This window comes from Coturnix japonica, chromosome 1, assembly GCF_054131305.1.
Source record: "Coturnix japonica strain WE chromosome 1, WE-NBRP24, whole genome shotgun sequence".
NCBI classification, from domain to species: Eukaryota; Metazoa; Chordata; class Aves; order Galliformes; family Phasianidae; genus Coturnix; species Coturnix japonica.
In genome coordinates this window covers 40546964-40567428 of record NC_140663.1, presented here as the reverse complement: position 1 = coordinate 40567428, position 20465 = coordinate 40546964, and the positions used below count along the sequence as shown (strand labels likewise).

The 20465-nt window shown below is 38.7% G+C and overlaps 1 long non-coding RNA gene across 3 annotated transcripts in view; it reads left to right on the top strand.

The window, feature by feature from the left end:
• Positions 1-546: 546 nt before the first annotated feature.
• Positions 547-20465, top strand: part of LOC107311555 (uncharacterized) — a 98660-nt gene continuing 78741 nt past the window's right edge. For all 3 annotated transcript variants that reach the window (XR_014943028.1, XR_001554142.3, XR_001554140.3), the window contains exons 1-2: positions 547-640; positions 11386-11460. This is a non-coding gene — a long non-coding RNA (uncharacterized LOC107311555). The remainder of the gene's footprint in view (positions 641-11385; positions 11461-20465) is intronic.

Genomic DNA, 20465 nt, shown 5'->3' with positions numbered 1-20465 from the left:
CTCAACTCACCCAGGAGATTGCCAAGCACTGTAGCTTGCTAATCTCCTGGCTCTCATCTAACTTAACTGGTGAAGGTTCAAGTACCAGTGACTTCTTGGGTGCCTGAGCTTTGAAAGCAAACTTAAATTTATAAATACAAATATTACTCAGACCAGAACCAGTTGGTATGAGGTAACTAGTTACTGTGCCTCAATACGTCTGTGTACTCTGTGCTCTTAATATGTGGCAGGCACAAGTAATTTGAGTGAGCGTACTCAACAGTGAAGGAGCTGAGCTGCTGTCAATCACATAGTGTTTTTTTTTGTTAACTCACAGAGCCACTTTCTGCAGGTCTGCTGAGTTGTGATGCTTTCTGTCTTCTAGCAACTTAAACCTTTGAGCCTTCAGACATCTAAGTACATTTGAGTGTGGTACTAGTTATGTAGGAACAACTAACCTAAAGGTTCCTTAGTCTGCTAGTTGATCAAGGAAGGCACTTAAGCCTTCATTTGAATGAGAGGGGAGCAGCTGGCAGGGCATTTTTCCACACTGCTTTGGAACTTGCACTTCTCCCAACACCAAAATAGTTCTAGGACATGCTGCTGTGGCCCACTTGTTTTTCTTAGCAGTAAGGGGTTGGGAGGATTCTGGTGGAAGACTGTAAGTATATATTTTCAGCTGTTGGGCTATGTTTATTATCAAGTAAAAGGGAGCTACTTCTTTAGTATATCTTTAACTGATATGCTAAAATTATAACCTAAAGGGTAAGCATTCCTTTCTTTACAGTGACTGAATTCTTATGAAGTACTAACAAAAAATCATATATGAGGAAGCAAGCAAAGCTGTTTTGCTGAGAACTAGAAAAATATGGCAGTATATATGCATGAGGATACTGAGAATAAGATTTGCTAATGGTGGTAAGTTTTCAGTGAATTGATAATTACCTTGTAATTTTAGTTACAGTAAGTCTACCTAATATTGGATTGTCATGTGCTCCCTTCCCATGAATATGAATGATCACTCTAAGTAGAAAAATATTTGAAGCATTGGGTAGAAATGTGGTTAGAAGAGAAATATGGAGATTATTAATTCAACTCATTTCAGTTTTGTTGACTAATACATTCAAACAAAAGAATATCACCTCCCAGAATGCTTCACTCAATTCTTCTCCAAGAAACGGAAGATTGTAAGAGAAATAGTAACAGGACATTTAAAATAGTCTTTCACTTAATAATGGTTCTAGTGGCATGAGAAATGTCAGAGGAGAAACAAAATTTTATCTTAAACAATGTTATTGCAATTGGGGAAAAAAAAAAAGCATTAAAAAGCCAGTAGATTGCTCAAGATAAGAGAGTAAGTTCTCCTGCCTTGTTTTCTAATGACGGTTGCGTCTCTCTCCTTGAAGAGCTTAGGGAGGGGGAGCTAAAAAAAATGTGATACAACAAGGCTGTCCGAACTCTATATAGAAGATGATGAGCATGTATCTCATGAACAAATATATCCCAAGGTTCAAGATGCCATGGGATCATATTTCATTTACATCATAAGTCATAAGTGATCTCTGTATTAGCTTTTCTCCTCCTTCCATCACCTTCTAACTTCCACCAAGTTATCCTAAATAGATTACATCTCTTTAGAGCTATTTTTGTTTTGCTAATGGCTATTTTTGGCTTATCAAATTCCCCCGTCTACTGCTCAAGCTTTATTTCAGCGTCTTCTCTAATTTAGAAACTTACTTACAGCAAAAACTTCAAAGCTCAAAGTCTCATGTTCATAAGTAATATAGGGGCCTAAGTAGCTTCAACTACTTTTAAACACATTAACCCATATGCTACTCTTTTGTATTCATGAAGTAATAGGTAGAGGTAGATAAGTTTGAAAAAATAACACAACCCTTACATATCCAAGTTAGAAAATGCAGGTTTGCATAAAGAAAACCAAACCCATTTAGTCTCCGAGTAGTTTGATGTGCTGGACTAACCTGAGTAAGGTCCTTGCATTGCTAAGATCTTTCTGCTGCTTGGGATGTCTTACAAAGGCTGATGAACATTTCCCACAGAAAAGCTATCTGCAGCATCGAACAGTGTATATGGCTGGAAATGAATCTGTAGTAAAGATTTCAGATGACTTTTGTCTGGAAGCTTGATCTTAATGAAATGACTGCAGCCAGCATGATTTAACTTGATGACTGTGATGAGGATTCTTTGAATCCTGTGATGAGGATGCAGAAAGGTGCCTCACATATATCACCCAGCAATATGAGCTGTAAGCTCAGTGCAAGTAAAGAACGTTGTTCTTTTATTGCATTAATTTCTGGCAATTAGTCTGGCAGGAGTAATCAACTGATCCATTGCCTACAAAGAATAACAGAAATGTTTACAGTAGACGGAACAGAGAGGAAGGCACTAGTACCAATTTCTTGAGCAATGATATATACCATCCTGCTCTTTCGTTTTCACGAAGGATGAACTGTACTAATGAAGAACAGATGCAGGGAAGGGCTATGAGGATAATCAGAAAAGTATCAGTGTATTATAGGAGCCCATAAAAGCTTTATTTTCATGCAATAAAGAAGCTTACATATCTATAAATATACAGGAGGGGAAAATATACTTAGGCTGAAGAACAGTGTAGGGATAAAAATGTGGGTGTGAGCTAGTCAAGAATAAATTCAGGCTAAAATAAATTAAAGCAAGGTTTCTAACTATCTAACCTTCAAATAGGAGATGTGGGAATGGGACCCCTAACTTCATTTAGGACTGACTAATTTAAAAAATCAGCAAAGGAAACATTGGAGGAAGACAACCCGGGCATTGAGATGATTTTTCTGTATTGTCCTGGTTTCAACTGGGACAGCTTGTAGCTCTTACAAACATAAAGAACATCTTAAATATTATCTATATTGCAATTTTACAATTGACAGATTGGTTGAGTTTGGAAGGACCATCTAGTCCATTCTCCCTGCTCAAGCAGGGACAGCTAGAATGATTACTTAGAGCTGCATCCTGTCATATTTTGAATATATTCAAGGATGGAGACTCGACAGCTTAGTCTACTGCATGATTACCTTCACAGAGTAGTTTAAAAAAAAATAAAATTGCTTTTTGTGTTCAGATGGAGTTTGTTTTTGACTGCGCCACTTGCCTCTTATCCCGTCACTGGGCAATGCTGAGAAGTCTGGCGTCTACTTTTTTTGTTCGTTCCTTTTTATTCAGTATCTACATACATTTATATCCCCTGAGCCTCTTGTTGAGGCTGAACAGTCCCATCTCAAAGAAGCCTCATAGAAGCGGTTGAATGAGATGCTCCATTCCTTTATTCTTCTTGGTGGCGCTTCCTTAGACTCACTGCAGTAAGTCTATACTGTGTACTGGGGAGCCCAGAACTAGACCCAGCACCACAGCTGTCTCACGAGCCCTGAGAAGTGGTGGAAGGATCACCTCTCTTGGTTTACCACCCAATGCAGCAGCCCCCAGTTGGCCTTCTTTGCTGTGAGGGCATGATACTTGCGTATGGTCAAGATGTGGCTAGCTGGAAGGGCACCAGGGTCCTTCTATGTCAAACTGCTTTCTAGCCAACTAGCCTCCAGCCTGTACTGGAGTGAGGGGTTATTTGTACCCAGCTGCAGATCTGGTATTTTCCTTTGTTGAACTTCAAGAGTATTTTCTCTTCCCATTTCTCCAGCCTCTGTAGATCTCTCTAAATGGCCAACTGCTCATCTTTCGTATTAGACATGCAATTGAATTTTGTATAATCTGTGAATTTGCTGAGGGTGCATTTGTCCCATCTTACAGGTGAGTCTTAGAGAGTCCTGGCTCCTGGGGTACAACACTTGTGACTTGCCTCCAACTGGTCTTAATGTAACCATTCACAGCCCTCTTGCTTCCAGCTGGTTCTTCTGCTAGCTTGAAATCCACCTCACTGTCCACTTCTGTAACAAGTACATCCTCAGCTTGTCTATGAGGATGTTGAGAGGGTGTCAAAAGTATTACTATAGTTGAGATTGCAAAGAGTTTCAATGAGTTGCCAATAAATAATTGTTAGCAGCACTTATATGAAGTGGAATAAAATAAGGAAAGTAGTGAAAAGTGGCAGCCAGAAATAAAACCTTAATCAAGATTAAAGATCTGTACATTTTCAGAGCAAGAACTGAACAGACTGATTCCACAAACGACTGTATGTTTCACAATAGTTTGTGCACTGACAGCTGTTATCTTTAAAGCTGTTGATACTGAATTTTATAGAATAGGACTCTGTAATAAAATCACGTATTAGTTTCAACACGTTACTCTTAGTATATACAAAAAGTTAATCACTGCTTTTGGTATTGGGTTGCTACCAGCAGTTGAGTGTAATGCAAAATAAAAAATGAATGCTCTCCTCCCAGCTATTTATTGTATGCTGTCAATGCTGCCATTGGCACTGCAGCAGAATTCTCTATCTGTCCAGCGGATAAAGTTGACTTCTAGAAATTGGATTCCTGAGTATTTAAATTACAGGAAGAGAAATTGTGTGAGTAGAGAGAATGATTGTAGTGAGGTCAAAGGAAGCAGATTTAATATTTGATTCTGCAGTTTTAAAACATCTTTAGCATCTGTGTCCATTACCTATCTGAACAGTGAGGACTTTAAAGTTAGATTTCTAGGTTTAAGTGTTTACACATACTTTTATGCCTGTAAGAAAAAGCCTTAATAATTGTATTCCAAGAAAACACCAAACAAAGCAGTATCTTAATTAAAAGGAGAGTAATTATCTTCAATAATCATATTTCATCCTTTTCTGTTACAAATGATATCAATCAAAGATAGCACATGATCAAGACTTTTAAAATTTTGCCAAAGCTTTTTAATTAAAAATCAAAATAAAGCTTGGCTCTTAAGAAGAGAAACAAATTCTCTATGGTTGAGAGCCTGAGTAATAGCAAAAGCAAAATGCAGCTCTGGCTTGTCCTGGAGAACATGTGAACAGTAGATCAGACTCCTAGATAGTGGTAAGAAAACTTGTGAAGCTCTTGAAGGGTGCTTCCTCCATGAGTAAGGAATTCCAGTAAGGTCTTCTCACTGGTGAAGTAGTCACTGAGGACTCATTCACACTGAAGGGTAAATATGCAATTTTGTGATTTGAAACACAAATATTTAGATCTTCTGTGAATTCCAGAGTTTTAACTGGGAAAAGATAGGCAGCAAGATAGTACTGCATAGCACACTAATAATGTTAGATGGGTTTGACAGAATTAAATTTAACCCAGTGCTGCCAGTTTCGAATGCCATAGTCCAAGGCATGAACAGGTGTTAACAACTCTGTTCGTCTTCCCAAAGCCAAATTAAAGCATAGCTGTATGCACTATGCTGTTTTATAACAGAGGCTTTCTGTATCTATTTCAGTGTTTCAAATGTTACATTTTGGGAAGAACAGCTTCTCAAATGGCTTTTTTTTTTTTTTTTTTTTTTTTAGTAAACCAATTCTATCAGTTCTCAGACGAATAGTCTATGCTTTAGTAAAAATAAGTCCTTGTAGTGAGGTATGTAAAGTTGGAAGAAAAGCCAGTCTTAAACTTTGCTTCTAATCTAGTTCAGGCTGTTCACATGCTCAGGCTATGTCATCCTGAGCCTGATGTCTTGTGGCCTGTAGCAGAAATGCTGTCAGAGCTTTAAGCAGTGATTGAGCACCTGGTGGGAATGCAGGGACAACACAGGGAAGCTGAGGTGCATGTAATGCACCTGACTGACCGGAAGGAGTGGAACCAGGATCCATCCCTTCCCAGACCTCATTGAATGGTTTCCAGTGGAGGTAAGGGGATCATCTTGGAGATCCCTGCTTACCTGAGGTCTTCCAAGGGTAAGCAGCATTTTTCCTTTGTTTCTGTGTTTATGGCTGCTGCATCTGGGCTTATCCTTACTTGCTGTAGCTTAAGACTTTGCCACCCTGCTATTATCACTGTGTTTTCTATTGTATTATAGCATTGCTAGGCCTAAGTGAAGTTTTAGTTGACAGAAATACCGAGATGTATTATAATGTGCCTGTTCCATGAAAGGCTTACAGCAAGAGGGGAAGCCTGTAGACTCTGAGAATGTTTGAAGACAGCACTCACAGAATTACACATTAAAAAATTCAAACGACAAGCTGTCTGCTCAAGACAATGCATGCTAATAGGAATTAGAGTTTCTGTATGTGCTATTCAGCAAGAATTTAACACACCTTCACTATACTCCCACCCTCAGGCCAAAAAGCATGCTGAAGGAGTACCACATTAGTTGTCTATATCTCATCTGAACCTGCACCTGCTTAGGATGTGCTCTGAATAATATTTCAGAGGAGGTGGAGCTCTACAGTAACACTAACACCAAGAAGTCTTCCAAAATATCCTGTCATCCATCCTATATTTTGCATATGGAATTTAATGTTATAGTAAGAAAACTTCCTTCAGGGAAAAGCACCAGGCTACCTTCAACTTGATATATAGTCATTGCTAACATTTAAGTGGTAAAATCCTTTTTGAGTGCTATGTACCACAGGAAGATTATAGATATGGACTGACTGAATTTTGTTGTGCTTAGTCATTCTGTTAACTCTGATTTGAACCATCTGCTTTAGAGCAGTAAGCTCGGTTAACAATATCTGAAGTCATAACTGAATTAATGGTTATTCAGCTGGCACATAGGTAGACCTGACTGAATTCTGTCACTTGCAGACTTGTTCTCATTTATCTTAAAGTCTGAAAAGGTGTCCCAGAAATACTGGTTGCAATTGTGATGTTCTGAACTGTCCTGTTGGTATACCGTAAAGACATGAACAGCAAGAACTGCAGATAGATTTGTTAGTAATGGTTGTTTGAAAATGTCTTTTCTGTGCTGTGGGCCAAGATCAGAAATACCTCCTCTGACTTCAACACAATGGTGTTATGGTGGGAAGAATAAGGACGTGGGAAGTATATCCATCTCCATTGATCTAAACAGCATGAAAGTTGAATAGCTATGACCAGAAGTGTATCAAAGTTCAAAGAGCCACAGGGCTGGCTTAATTGCACTTCAATGGGTAATATTACATTCTCTGTATGACAGTATAGTAACTTTATTTTAAAGGAAATTTTTTTCAGTAAAGTTACGATCATTAGTGAGCATGTATCAGATCCCTTAAAATACCGGTGTATTATCATTTGAGAATCCCTAGTGCAAACCAGATAGCTTGGCTCTGACATAATCCTTATGTGTAGGGTACATGCAGTGGATGAAAGGCATAGACTCAAGACAGTGATATGAAGTAGTCTGTGCTTAGCTTCAGTCTAGATCTCCTGAATCCTTGGGAAAGGTATCCCATAGCAAGCTAACAGACATGGGATATGTTGTGATTGAAAGCTGCATTCCAAGCCAGGTGCTCTTTGAAAGAGAAGGTGAGAGTCAGGTTGAAGGGCTCATAGGATTTTCATATGGTATGGGGAAAATGGCAAATCAAATACCTTGTCCAAATCTTCTTTGTGATTTGGCAGCAGATGTGCTTATGATAATTTTTTCTTTGAGATTTTTAAATCCTTGAAAAACAAACAAACAAACAAACATGACCAGTAAATTCCCATATTTTTCCTTATTTATTGAATCAGTGATAGCAAAAAAAAAAAAAAAAAAAAAAAGAAAGAAGGAATATTTTCAGAGAACTCTCAAGTACCTGAATCACCACTCCAGTTTACCAGCAAGATAGTATTATTGCTATGACTGCAAAAGGCAAAATCTTAGTCTGAAATGTAAGCAGTGACTTAATGTTTCTGGTGGCACAGTATATTTATCCTTTGGTTTTGTACTGATACACAGCCTGTACAACTACTTCAGAAGAATGTTGCCTGTGCCTGCTAGAGCAGTAAGCCTGTAGTGTTTGCATCAGCATTCAAATCCTTGAAAACCCTAGGAAGCCTACCAACACTTAAGGAGTCTAACACTATTTCATTAGGCACTCCTAGATTCCTACAGCCTTATGTTTATAATTTTTGGTGTGGAAAATGGTATAAATTGACATGCTGGCTAGCTTTGAGTAGTGACTAAAACAGTTGTGAAGATAACCAGTGTCACCTTGTTGGCTGCATGCTATCAATCCAATTTAATACTGGAATCTGACAAAACAGAAAGGCAGTAGGAATTCAAGACCTTTTCTGTGGGAGGGGATGTAGCTGGCAAACAGTCTGCTGGCATAGTGCAGCTCAAGAGTTCTTTTGGCAGAATGTATTCACATTTGGCTGCTTCTGTTGGCAATATATTTCTTCATGGCTTCAGGTTGTATTGACAAAATATATGTAGCACTGTAAGAGGATCTCAGTAGCTGTGCTGTTAGTGCTCTGCAGTGCTAGTCTTGAAGCCAAAAGTGCTAACTATTCATTCTACCCTTGTTACAGCATCATTAGAGCTGAACGTAGGGACACATGGAAACAGCTGACTATCCAGCAGGAAAAATATTGGGTAGTGCTGGTGTTTTAAAGCTTATTCAAAAGTGTATTTACTCATCTGTGTGCATAGGTTCTGTTCCTGGTTAATTAAGTAGCCTGTGAAGATAACTTGGTTGCTTAACCTTCCTTAGGCAGCTGTTGTTGCTTGCTGTTGTAAGACTCTGCAATGATAGAGTGTTGGTTACCAGTTTAGGAAAGATGGCTTCTTTAGATCCATTTCTTTTCCGTTTACCACGTAAACTATTCCACATGGGAAGTCATACCCTCCAGATCCCAGTCAGTCCATAGACTTGGGACTGGTATCTTAGGAGTTGTGGAGTAGCTTTGGGTATCCATGTCCTTGTGGAGGGAGCGGGTTGCCCAGTAGTCTGGAAACAATGGGAACTCTAACAGCTACAACAAAAAGTCTCTGAGAGGAGTGAGCGTATGCCACAGGCTCACTGGGTGGGGTTCATCTTACCAAATGCAGACAATTCCTTGTCTGGTCTTCATTTATTGTGTATGGAGGAAAATAGGCATTTTTATGGCTTGGGTTTATTCATTTTGCAGCACAATTTATCTCATCCCAATGTCACTAAAATAAACCAGATGAATCACTCCCTAAATGCCTGTTTTCTCCATTGGTTTTAAAGGAGGCCTTAGATGACTCTTGCAGCTCTAAAAGTTGTTCTGCAGCTGACTAACTAACGCTGGTTGCAATGGGTTGCCTTTTATTTAAATGGCTGGAGGCCAAGAGAGGACTTGCATTGCTTAAGGAAACTGGTTTAACTTTCCTAGTTTTTTTGCCTTTGATTTTCTCAAGGGGACTGGAAATGGTGCAGGAATGCATAGAATTGTGCTAGCTAAAGGTTATTTTTCCTAGTTAATCACTATACAATAAAGAAGCGTTGTTCCAGAATAAAGCGTCAAATTCATCCCTGCCTAAAAGTCTTCAGCATTTCAACCTATACTCCTAGGTTGTGGGATTTGTTTTTAATCTTCTCTTAAGGAAAGTAGACTTCGTGTGGCCAGATTTGCAAAGTGGGTATTTCTGGAAAAGATGCTGCTGGTTGATCATCTCTGCTTCCAGGATTTGAACAGCTACATTGTGCCCTGGCTAACTTCCAAGTTACTATATTTTGCTTCCTGAAGACATCTTGCATATTTACTTCTTTTTTTCCTCAGATAATTGCTGTTATCTCTTCTCTTTTTGTGTGGGTGCTTGTGTTGTTTTGTTTTTTAGTTTTTTTTTTCTTTCTTTTTTTACTTTTTATTTTTCATCAATGGAAGGCATCTGAGAATCAAGCTGCTGGAACCTATTTGGTAGGGTCGGGATAGAGGAAGCCAGATAAATGGGATGGATGAGGTATGGGAGGAAGCTATGGCAGAAAAGGAACAGATTTCACTTTTTTTCCCCCCATAAGATGTATATGCTGAGTTTATTTTTCTTGAGTTCTGTGTGATCACCCACAACACTGTACTCTGTATTTCAGCACCTTACAACAAGCGAGTGTTACTCAGTTTCCCCCTTAGAAGTTGAGTGGATCAGGAAGAGAGGGACCTGTTGTCACAGAGCTTAGGAGAGAAAGGGATGTCTTCCAGCTGCTGGTGGTAAAGTATGGGGCTTTCTGTTACTCAACACAGTACTGCATGTTTGAACTCAAAGTCATCAGCAGTTTTGTTACAGTTGTGGAATAGACATTTTGTGACTGTCAAAATTAATTTTTATGCATTTTTTTCAGTTTCAGTTCACTGTATTATGTGTGCGGGACAGCATCCTACCTACACATTTCCATTGCAGTGACTGCATAGTCTCCAGAAGAAACCTTCTATTGGGCACTGAAACTCCCTACAGGAGCCAGAGAGATTGTGGAGTCTCCTTTTTGGAGCTACTCAGCCCCCACCTGGGTGCTTTCCTGTGTGACCTACTGTAGGAAACCTGCTTTAGCAGAGGTGTTTGACTGGATGATTGCCAGAGGTTCCTTCCAGCCTCTATGATTCTGTGCTTTTTCCAAGCAGAAGTCAGCAGGAATTAGAGCTATGCCATAGAAGCAATTTTGAAATATTTATGACCAAATAAAGCCTCTTCTTCCCTGATAATGTACTGAGTTACTGTGGCAATACAGGGAAATTTCTACAAACAGGCTGCATAACAGATTTTCAAGGACATTTCTATGTGCATTTTGAAAACAGTATCTGAGTATGAGCACCCTGATTTGAGCTCCCTTTTATGAAAGTTACATCTTGTTTTGAGACCTAAACATTAAATCTGTATGTTTAGACATTAAATACTATCCAGGATGCACCCAAGAATTTATCATTGAGACAAATCCCTTGAATTTGGTAGCCAGTTTGAAGTCTTATTAGTATTTAGAATACTGGGTTTGATACATGTCAATTTGAAGTCTTCTATTCTGCCAGATAGAGGAGTTTTATATACTTAATGCTCACTCTTTCTGTTTTTCTTTATCAGCAGTGCAGCATTGAATATACTCATGAAATTGTATTTTTGGTGAAGCAAGGAGTAGATTAAAGGGATATTTCATGAAGAACAGTAACAGTGTCCTCACTCCTGTCAAGTCATAATACTTGGAAAATCCAGATACGTATGAGCTAGAGTTAGCCTACTTATTGTTAAATCAATAAATTACAACATGAACTACTAGTTATTAAGCAATCTTTTCCTGTCTTTTCTATTCTACTTGTTTTTCCTTCTGAATTCTTTATGTGAGCTCCCTGTTGAAATAGCTGAAATTGATTTAAAAACTGTCATTTAAAAATGTTTTCAATTTTACTTCTTCATTTCTCCCCCCCCACCCCCTAAAAATAGAATGTTAGTATTTCAGTGTAAAATGTGATTACAGTGTCAGTGGTGGTCAGCTTTTGAGTCAACTGAAAGACTTGGTGAAAGGATCAAGAAACAAAAGAGCCTAAAAGAGTTGCATTTTTGAAATCACTGTGTTTACAAGACTGTTATCTTTGTTTTCTCTTTCAGTCTCTGGCTTGAGCTGAATAACCAGCCACTGTAAATTGATACTATCTTATCTGTATCAGAGGATTCTGTCCGGAGGTATGAAATTTGAATAACAGTAGTATAACAGAGACCTCTTGTATATATTTCAGCTCGGTGGTCAGCTATTGCTTAACACCACTGCTTTCTGATGGTGAAGATCTGATGTCATCTTCCAAGTGACTTATGCAATCAGCAGTGCCAGGGGGAACTGTAGCTGGCAGCAGACAGAAGAGATTTCTAACAATGGGTCTTCTGGATAAATAATTCTTCTGCAGGCTGCTGCTCTTTCATAGCCCTTAAAATAAGTTAATGAGGTGAATATCTGTCATTAATGTTATTACCATCCTTACTTCTGCTTACTTTTGAGTTACTGTTGATTTTAAGATTGTGAAAATTGGAGAGGGAATTTGGGAAGCAAAGTTGACAAGAGTTATCATCAAATGTACTGACATAGTTCATGTTTTGTGTTTATGTGAATCTGGAATTTCATGGAAGAAAGACCAGTTTTACGTAAGAAAGTCCAAGTTTCAATGACATAAAATAGATATTCCTGAACATTGAAATTAAATCCCAGCAAATCAATTTCTAACCACTTGCCCTAGTGGTTAGAAAAAGAAGACTGGGCTAATTTTTGAGGTACATGTGTAGGGCTGCTGATTGCTGCAGAATGAATAAGCGGTCAGCTACACAACTGTGACACTTGGTGAATTTCTTGCCATTAGCAGTACACATTCTAGAGTGATCTGACTGTTACAGTTGTTGCCTTGGAACAGTGAAGATAGTTGTGTTCAGGAAGGAAGCACTAAATGAACAACATTATTGAAAAGCTATCAACCAAAAGTTTAATAGCTGCTTAAGGCACTTGACTAATAGTCAAGTTTGCAGGGATGACCTTATGAAATTGAAAAATCTCTTGCTGACTTTTCTATTTAGCCCTACTCTCTGAACAGAGTTTTATCAGGTAATCAAAGAATTTGTGAGGGTAGCCCCAAGAAGCATTGATAATCTCGCACTGAACTATCACAAATGAAATGAACTAGAAATATCCATCCATCATAAGATGCAAAAGATATTGTGTGCCATTAGTTCATGAGCCAGAACACTTGTAAGTTGCTGTTCCAAAGGAAACCCACAGCAGCTTAACAGTAGTGGAGCTGTTTTTCTTAGATGTGATACTCAATTTTAACACGTTGCTTGTTCCTATGAGTCACTTGAATCCAAGAGTTACTGACATCTGTGACAGCAACATTTGCTTACTAAATGTTTTCTTAAAGAAATTTAAGAGTTAAGACCCTGGATCATCTGTGCTCTAAACACAAAGACAATATGGATGGAAGAGGTCCAGTATTCTATATGGGTGTTTGTTTCATCCAACTTAAACGCTGTTATTTTCACTGAGCAGCACAAAAATAATGTGGAGTTAAGCTCGGGTCTCACTGCCCTCTGTAGCTGTGGATTTTTAGTGGCATTAAGATCTCACCTGTGGTATATTTCTGGCCATGCTGAGCTTTCTTTTCTCCACAATTACACCCTGCTGTGGCTGTGGATTATTTGTTTTTGATGTATTTATTTATGTATTTATTTGGGAACAAGGGGAAGTAGAACCTTTTCATTTAGGCCAGTGAATCTGAACAAAGATTTGCTCTGATTAGACTTAAAGCACTACTTGAGGTTACTGCTGTAATAAGTAATGATACAGTCTAGCAAAGTACCAGTGTACATTTATTTACTGCACCATGTTTCTCTTGTGTGACAGGAGTTTGGAGGCAGCAGGCAGTTGGAGGTGAGTTGACATCAAACCATTAAAGCTGCCATTCTGGCCTTACTTGGCCACAGAACTAATTGAGCAGATACTGTTTTTCTTGCTGTTAATTCACTGAAGCTGTGAACACTGTTGTCTACAGAAGTTTGGAGGACCACTGTAAGCTAAAATTATGCTTCTGTTAGAATATATTACTTGCCACTGTTAACTGTGTGGTGATACTTTACTTGGGGAATTAAGAGCTTTGTCCCTTCTTCCATTTCCTCTCACTAGCATTTCCTGGTCTGGAATGTAGTCCTTATTACATAGTGAAACACCGTCATAAGCCAGTATGAAGCATATCAATAGGCAAAGCACGTGCATCCAGAACTGGTCAGGAGTTAAAACTAAAACAAATTACTAAGGCTGGGGACTGGAGCATGTGGGCAAAGGTGGGAGGAGAGAGTAAAATAAAACCAATTGTTAAGTTGTTTGGGTATTTCACAGTGTTTTCATTATAAACAGGAAAAGGTGAAGAATTAATAATACAAAATAAAGTCTCATGTTTGGAAGCTGTGCTCTGCAGGCAGACCTCTGTTGACTTAACCAGATGAAATTCCTGTGGAAAGCCTTCTCTTTTGCCAGTTGAGTAAGTCTAATAGCATTTCAAGCTAAAACAAACTTTGAAGGATTTGTAATAACAACTTCCTATGGTACTGAAGAGACAACAATGTGTCCGTGACTTGAAACTAGTCATCTGACAGTGCCAGTTTGTCTCTGACCTACTTTCTGCTTGCACTTTGTAAGGAACCATGAGAAGAAAATCTGGGGATGAGGAAAGATGGGAAAGTTGGAGGGGAAGACAGAAGAGGCAGAATGTTGGGTAGCCTTCACGTGCCTTGAGTCTCATAAATTTTAACCAAGGGAAAACATGAGAGGAGGGGAATGATGAAAGAATACTATTTTCTGATGAAACAGAAGCCCAGAAGAACAGTTTCTTTCTGCTGGCTATCAACAGGGGCCAATGTTGGGACTGCAATGTCTAAATAGCTGCTGCAAGCATCTCACTGTTTTCTACCTAAAGTGCTTGAAAAAAAAAAATAAATCTGTCTTCTCAGAAAAGCGTATGATTCAGATGTTCATGTTTCCCTTGCTAAATGCTGCTGTCCCTAGAACCAGGATGGCAGAACATGTTAGCATGCTGGTCTCCTCAGTGAGCAGTCTGGATCATAAGGTGGGTTTTGTTTGTCTATCATGTGGTGAGGTGGAGCACGATGCCATACTGCTCTGTGCTGCTGAGTCTTTTTGGTGTCACTAAGTCTGTAGCTGAAGCTTGAATGCATGCAATATGAACTAGTAAGCCACAATCTACAGCTGGAACAACATCTTAAAACACGTGGATTTGGAACATGGGATCTAACAGGAGCTGATCACTGGATTCTTGAAATCCCTACTGTTTCTTACTGTGGAAAAAATGTCTGTTCTACTCAGGCAGGAAAGCCTGGACAGTTGCTTTTTCTACTGAAAAGTCAAGCCATTTTTACTTAATCATGTCCATTTCCTGTGCTTTGCAATTGCTTATGAGAAATACCCATGGCTACTTTTTAACTTGCTGCAAAAACTATTAAAAATCTTACTGAGGCTGGGAAGTTTACTATTAATACTAAAGCAGCCTGGTTTACAGCTCTACCAACACAATGTACATCCTGATCTGCCCTGGCTTCTGACATTCAGGAGAATGATTAACTTGTGAACTTGTATGGTTTTCCTCATGAATGAATTCTGCAAGAGATACATGTGTAAGTACAGCTTCAGTGTGTAGTCAAGGCAAATACGCAAACCTCTGAAAGCACCAGTGTGTTCTCCAAAACATTTACACATTAGATAAATAAAATAATGAAAAGTAATGAAGTCATTGAGAGCATTCAGATTTGGCACAGTACACAACCCCCAGTTATGAAATAATTAGGCAATAAGACACAGTGACTATTTGAGCATGCTAATTAGTACACTCAGCAGTGCTGATGTGATGACTGACCTCCTGATCAATGTACCCAAGCTAAAAGTGTGACTGTGCCTGTCATCAGAGACACAGAAAACCTAGAGCTGGAATAGCTCATGTTCTTTCTGTGGAGGCACTGAGGTTCTCAGCAGCTGTTCCTATAACAATATAAAGCTTCGCTTATTGCAAGTCAGATTTTAACAGGCATTGTTTTTCTTCAAAGCCATCCTCTCACTTCGTTATTTCTACTGTTGTTGTACCTTTAGTATATGAGGAGCGATAACCACAGCTTCGCTAGTTTTCACTGCTTAAAAAGCCTGAACTTGAGGCTAGGCTATAGGAACTCTAAAGACAGAAGAAGGTGCAGTAGGACAAAGCAAAATGAGTAAAAACCTAAAAGCTGAAATAATCTGAGGCCATTAACATTTAGAGGTTTTTGTAAAGTTGTTTTATAATTAGTTGTTTCTCTTAGACTAGCCTACAGTTATTACACTGTAAACAGCATGATGTGCTAGTTAGCAGTCTTGGTAGATAGTGATAGGAGAAGAGGGAATGGTTTTAAGCTCAAGGTGGGAAGGTTTAGATTAGATGTTGAGGGAAGCTGTTCGTAGTGAGAGTGGTGAGGTGCTGGAACAGGCTGCCCAGAGATGCCGTGGGTGCCCCATCCCTGGAGGTGTTCAAGACCGGATTGGATGGAGGCAACCACTGTAGTAGGGCAGTCTCTCCAGGCAGGAGAGAGACCAAGGTAGAGAGGCAGGGAGAGCCAAGGTTTGACATTTCTGAGCACTGGTCTTTTCACTGACTGGTAAGATGTGAGAGACCTGGCAAAATCCCTAGACAGAGAGCTTATAGACTCTTCATTTACCATGTTTCTCCTTTCTAATGTAAGATTGAATATGGAGAGCCCAGGTTCTGACTCCACCCTGCTTTTCCTTTGGTGGGAGGAAAGCAATCAGTAGTAGCTGCTTAAATTGACGGTATTTACCTAATGTGTTCTTATAAACCAGTCTAACTCAAACCACAAAAAGAAACAAAGAGATACTACCTGAAAAAAATGACCAATATTGACTTCTATACATATAATATCTGTGCAGACATTTCCTTGTGTTTGCTGATTCATAAAAATGCTATTCCACAGCCATCGAAGTCTCATGCAATACTCCAAATGTGTTAACTAAGCAGGAAGTATTTTGCCAGCTAAGCCTGATGTCCCATGCCAATCAGTAGGTGTTGGCTGCTAACCTGTCATTTGCAATGCTCCTTAGCAATAGTACTGAAGGTCATCGTTTTGTGCAAACATGAGTGTTGGCAGAAAGACAAAATAATACAAAGAGTATTATACCTTGGCAGACTGAGATGAGCTTGCAAAAAGCCTTTTTTTATAATACTTATCTAATGTATATGGTCTCTGTCATCAGTGGGGTATTCTAAATGATGAGAATCTGGAAGAAAATGATCTGTAGTGGGCATCGTGGAACCCATAGCGAGCCAGCTGTGTGTGAATGGCCAGAAACTGCAGCCAGGGTTTAGTTGGGCTAATCTACGAAAAAGGAGCATTAGGTCAAACACTCGTGTTGCAGCACTGCAAAGGAAATTTGAAAGCTTGATGCAAGTTATTTTATGTGTGGTAGCTGTGTTTTGGTTTTTGTTTGTTTTGGTTGGTTGGTTTTTGTTTTTAATAGAATTTAAAACAATTCAGAAATTTCCAATATTGTAAGAAAATGCAGCATAATTAAAAAACCAACAAATCACATTTCTTCACAGCAATAGGAGAATTTCTTGGCATATAATGAGGCTTAACTTTAGAATCTAATACTTTGTGATGGTCTTGATTTAGAAACAGGTTTTCAGCAATACAGAATGCTTGCTGACTGTGACACAACACGAGGACATAAACTATCCTTTCACACTCGGCTCCTGTTGCTACAGATGCATCTTGTTCATCTTGACAGTGAGTGGATGAATTTGCACCAGGAGAAATGATTCAGTGAATAAATTTTTCAGGCTTAAACTCTTTCACCATATAGATTCTCTACTGGCTTTTATGCCAGGAAGTTAAGTATATGATGATAAACAGGCTTAAAGCACGGGTACTTCACAACTGCTGTTGTTATGTTTAAATGGGCTGCATGTAATGGTGGCGGCCAGGAAAGGAGCAGCAAAAAGCCTGTCGGTAAACAAGCTTTATTAGTAGAAATCTTATCACAAATGTCAACATACATAAAAAAGCTAATGTGGTGTTAAAATGCATGTGTTAGTTTGCAAGATTTAAGTAAAGCTTTTTATAGTTCAAACAGTATCAAATTTTGAGGAGGAGCAACAGCTAATAAAGTTGCTCAGTTGTCATTTCCATCTATTTAAAATATGTTTCTGAAATAAAATGATTTCCATGCTTGCTGCATGGTCTGACCTTGATCCATGAATGGCACATGCAACCACCTGCACTGTACATAACTGTCTCTGTGTGCCATGATGATTTCATCTTGATAGGTCTCCTCTAAATATGGGGCACTCCCACCAATGCCATTGGCAGTTCTGTATGTGGAGAACAAGGTTGTATTGGCTGAGTAGTGAGCTGTGTTTACTTACTGCTAATTTTCTTTGATTCTGCGCTGGCCATTTAGCCACAGAACCATCATTGGCTTGTGTCAAAGTGGGTTATACCTTGAGTTCTGCAGAGTGGGAATCCTCTGTGTTTGTGCCTGAGCGGGCTGGGCTACTGGGAAACATGAAGCTGGTTTGACCCCTCACCCAATTCTATGATAGCTCTTTGCTAAGCCTGTGTGCATCTTTTACGCTGCCTAAAAATGCAATCGTCTGCTTTTGCAGAGGGTATCATCTGAACTTGCTTGAAAAGTGTTTAGCAGCTCTATTGCAAGAAGAGCAGATGGGATAAATGTTGATGGCCAGTATGATCCAGCAAGCCCATATGGTCTGTGCATGTCCTTATCCAGTTTTGCCTGTGTCTGCCTCATATATGTATCTGAATTTGAAAGTTAAACTAAAGCACAGTTTTGAGGTCAAAATATTGAGTGGGTGTAAAGTTTATACTGCTATTCCCCATCTTCAGAAATGGATGAAATGGGGCATTGTTGTTATTCCACTCTTAATGTCAGTACCGTTGCGTATTAAAATGAAAGACTGAAGTACTTGATTACTACAGGGGTCATAAATGTATGATACATTATTGTGTTGTAGTTTTGCTTCTTGTTTCTATAGAAACACTTAGCCAAGAATCTCAAGGCTCTTTACAAGAGAATCCATGAATTAAACCTATTAGTTAAGAGATGCTGATCATCCTTGTATACAAGTAAGGAAATGCAGAGGTTAAATTACTTGATCGAGGTCACAGAGAATCTGTATCCAAGCCAGAAATAAATGCCGACTCTGTCATTTGTGGCTTAGCCACCAGGCTGGTGTTCTTTATTGGAAAACTGCACAGATCTGCAAGGAAAACCTTGTACAAAGTCTGACTACTTCATTCAGAATGTGCATTCCAGCTCAGATTGCCTCACTGAAGTGACCTTATATACTTATCTCTTTGTCCATTTAAACTTTGCCCTTATGGAAACATTACTATCTTCAGTTAAAGAAGGAATAATGTGATTTTTTGATAAGAGTTTTTTTGCAAATTTCTGACAAAGCAAAACTGAATCTGGTTCTAAAAAACGTGTGACTGCCTCTGCATGTATGATGGCTAATCCTTCAATGTCAGTTGAATAAACAGATCCAATACATTCCTTGTTCACTTCAGTGACTGCATAAACCAAAGAAAACAAATGTATTTATGGGAAGAATAACTAGGAATTTTCTCTGGAGTTGCCCCAAAGGTAATTCATTGTGTGATCACATTTATCATTATTTTATTTAGACAACTAGAGGAAAACCCATAGACTCTTTAATTTTTTTTGGTATCCAATCTCTATTCTTCCTTTTGTGCTTCTTGTTTGTAAGCACTGGAATATTGTGAATGGTATATTAGAGTAGAAGAGGCACACCTTTTCAACTGTATCATCCCTCTGGGTGCTATTTCTAGAGTGAATGAGTACAAAACATGCTCTGTTAGACCAAATATTCTCTAACAGAAAGTTTTCTAGTCTAAGTTAAATAGTATAAAATGCTTCCTTGCTTCTCAACCTGCTAGGAACACCGACATTTTGACCTAAGGCATGCTTCTTTTCTTTCTTCTAGGTACCGTAACTTACACTTAGGACATGAATATTGGTCTCTCTCTATATATTTTTAAATCAATATCCTTGCAGCTATGCTCCTACTTTTTATTTTTATTTCTTTTTCTATTTGGCTGCAACTGAGAATTTACAGTAGAAGGAAAAGTTTGCTGCTGCTTTCTCAAGATAATTGGCTGTGGCTGTGTTACAGTTCTGCTGAAGTACAAGTCAGTTGGGTGAATAGCTGTAATTTAGTGAGGAAAAGTCTTGTGAGAGCTGAGGATTGTGTTTGCAGTGTTTTCAAATCTGATTAAAAAAAACTTCACAGAAATAAATGCCCAGCCGAAAGGAGTTTCACTGGACCAGATTTATTGCTTATCAAGTCTGGGGTGGGATAAGGACAGGAATGGGGAGAATCAGCAGTACTGCCCTGTAAGGTAAGCAAGCACTCCTAGAATATATAGTTATGTTTATCCCAGAAATTTTCTCAGCTTTTGAGAAGACCCATTTAAATGAGCATTAAAATCAGTGAAACACTGGAAGGATAAAATGTGTCATGAAAGTTCTGGTAATTGATCTGTGTTTTGGTCTCTGGGTTGAGTGAAATCTTTACCTCAGCTGCTGCTGCTCCTTCGGACCTTGGATGGCATAGGTGGAGGTGATTGGAGATCTTGCACGATGTTAGTGTGTAGTGTTACTTCCCAAACTATTTGTTAAACTTTTTACTAGTCTTTATGTGAAAATTTTTAAGCAGCCAAACTTGCTTGAGAATTTTGATATAGCCAAACCACACAGTTTTAGCATGCTCAGCTTGCATTACAAAGGATCATTTGAAAGTACACTATCTCAGTTAGGTAGCTACTGTGCCATACTTATCAGCTGATTTAGTTTAGCAGTGGATCTGGGCATATTTATACGTTGCAGCTCAAATAAAAAATAATGAAAGAAATGTACTAATAGAACTTAGATGAAGCTTTGAATTGCTGCTTGCAATCTCAGGTCATTACTTCTGTTCTTTAATATATATATATATATATATATATATGGGTCTTTACAGTTGGGGCAATACAAATTTAAGTGGGAGTGCTTCAAATAAATGAAACTACCATTTTGGTACTAAAATAATACAGTGATCTTTAAATGAATTGTA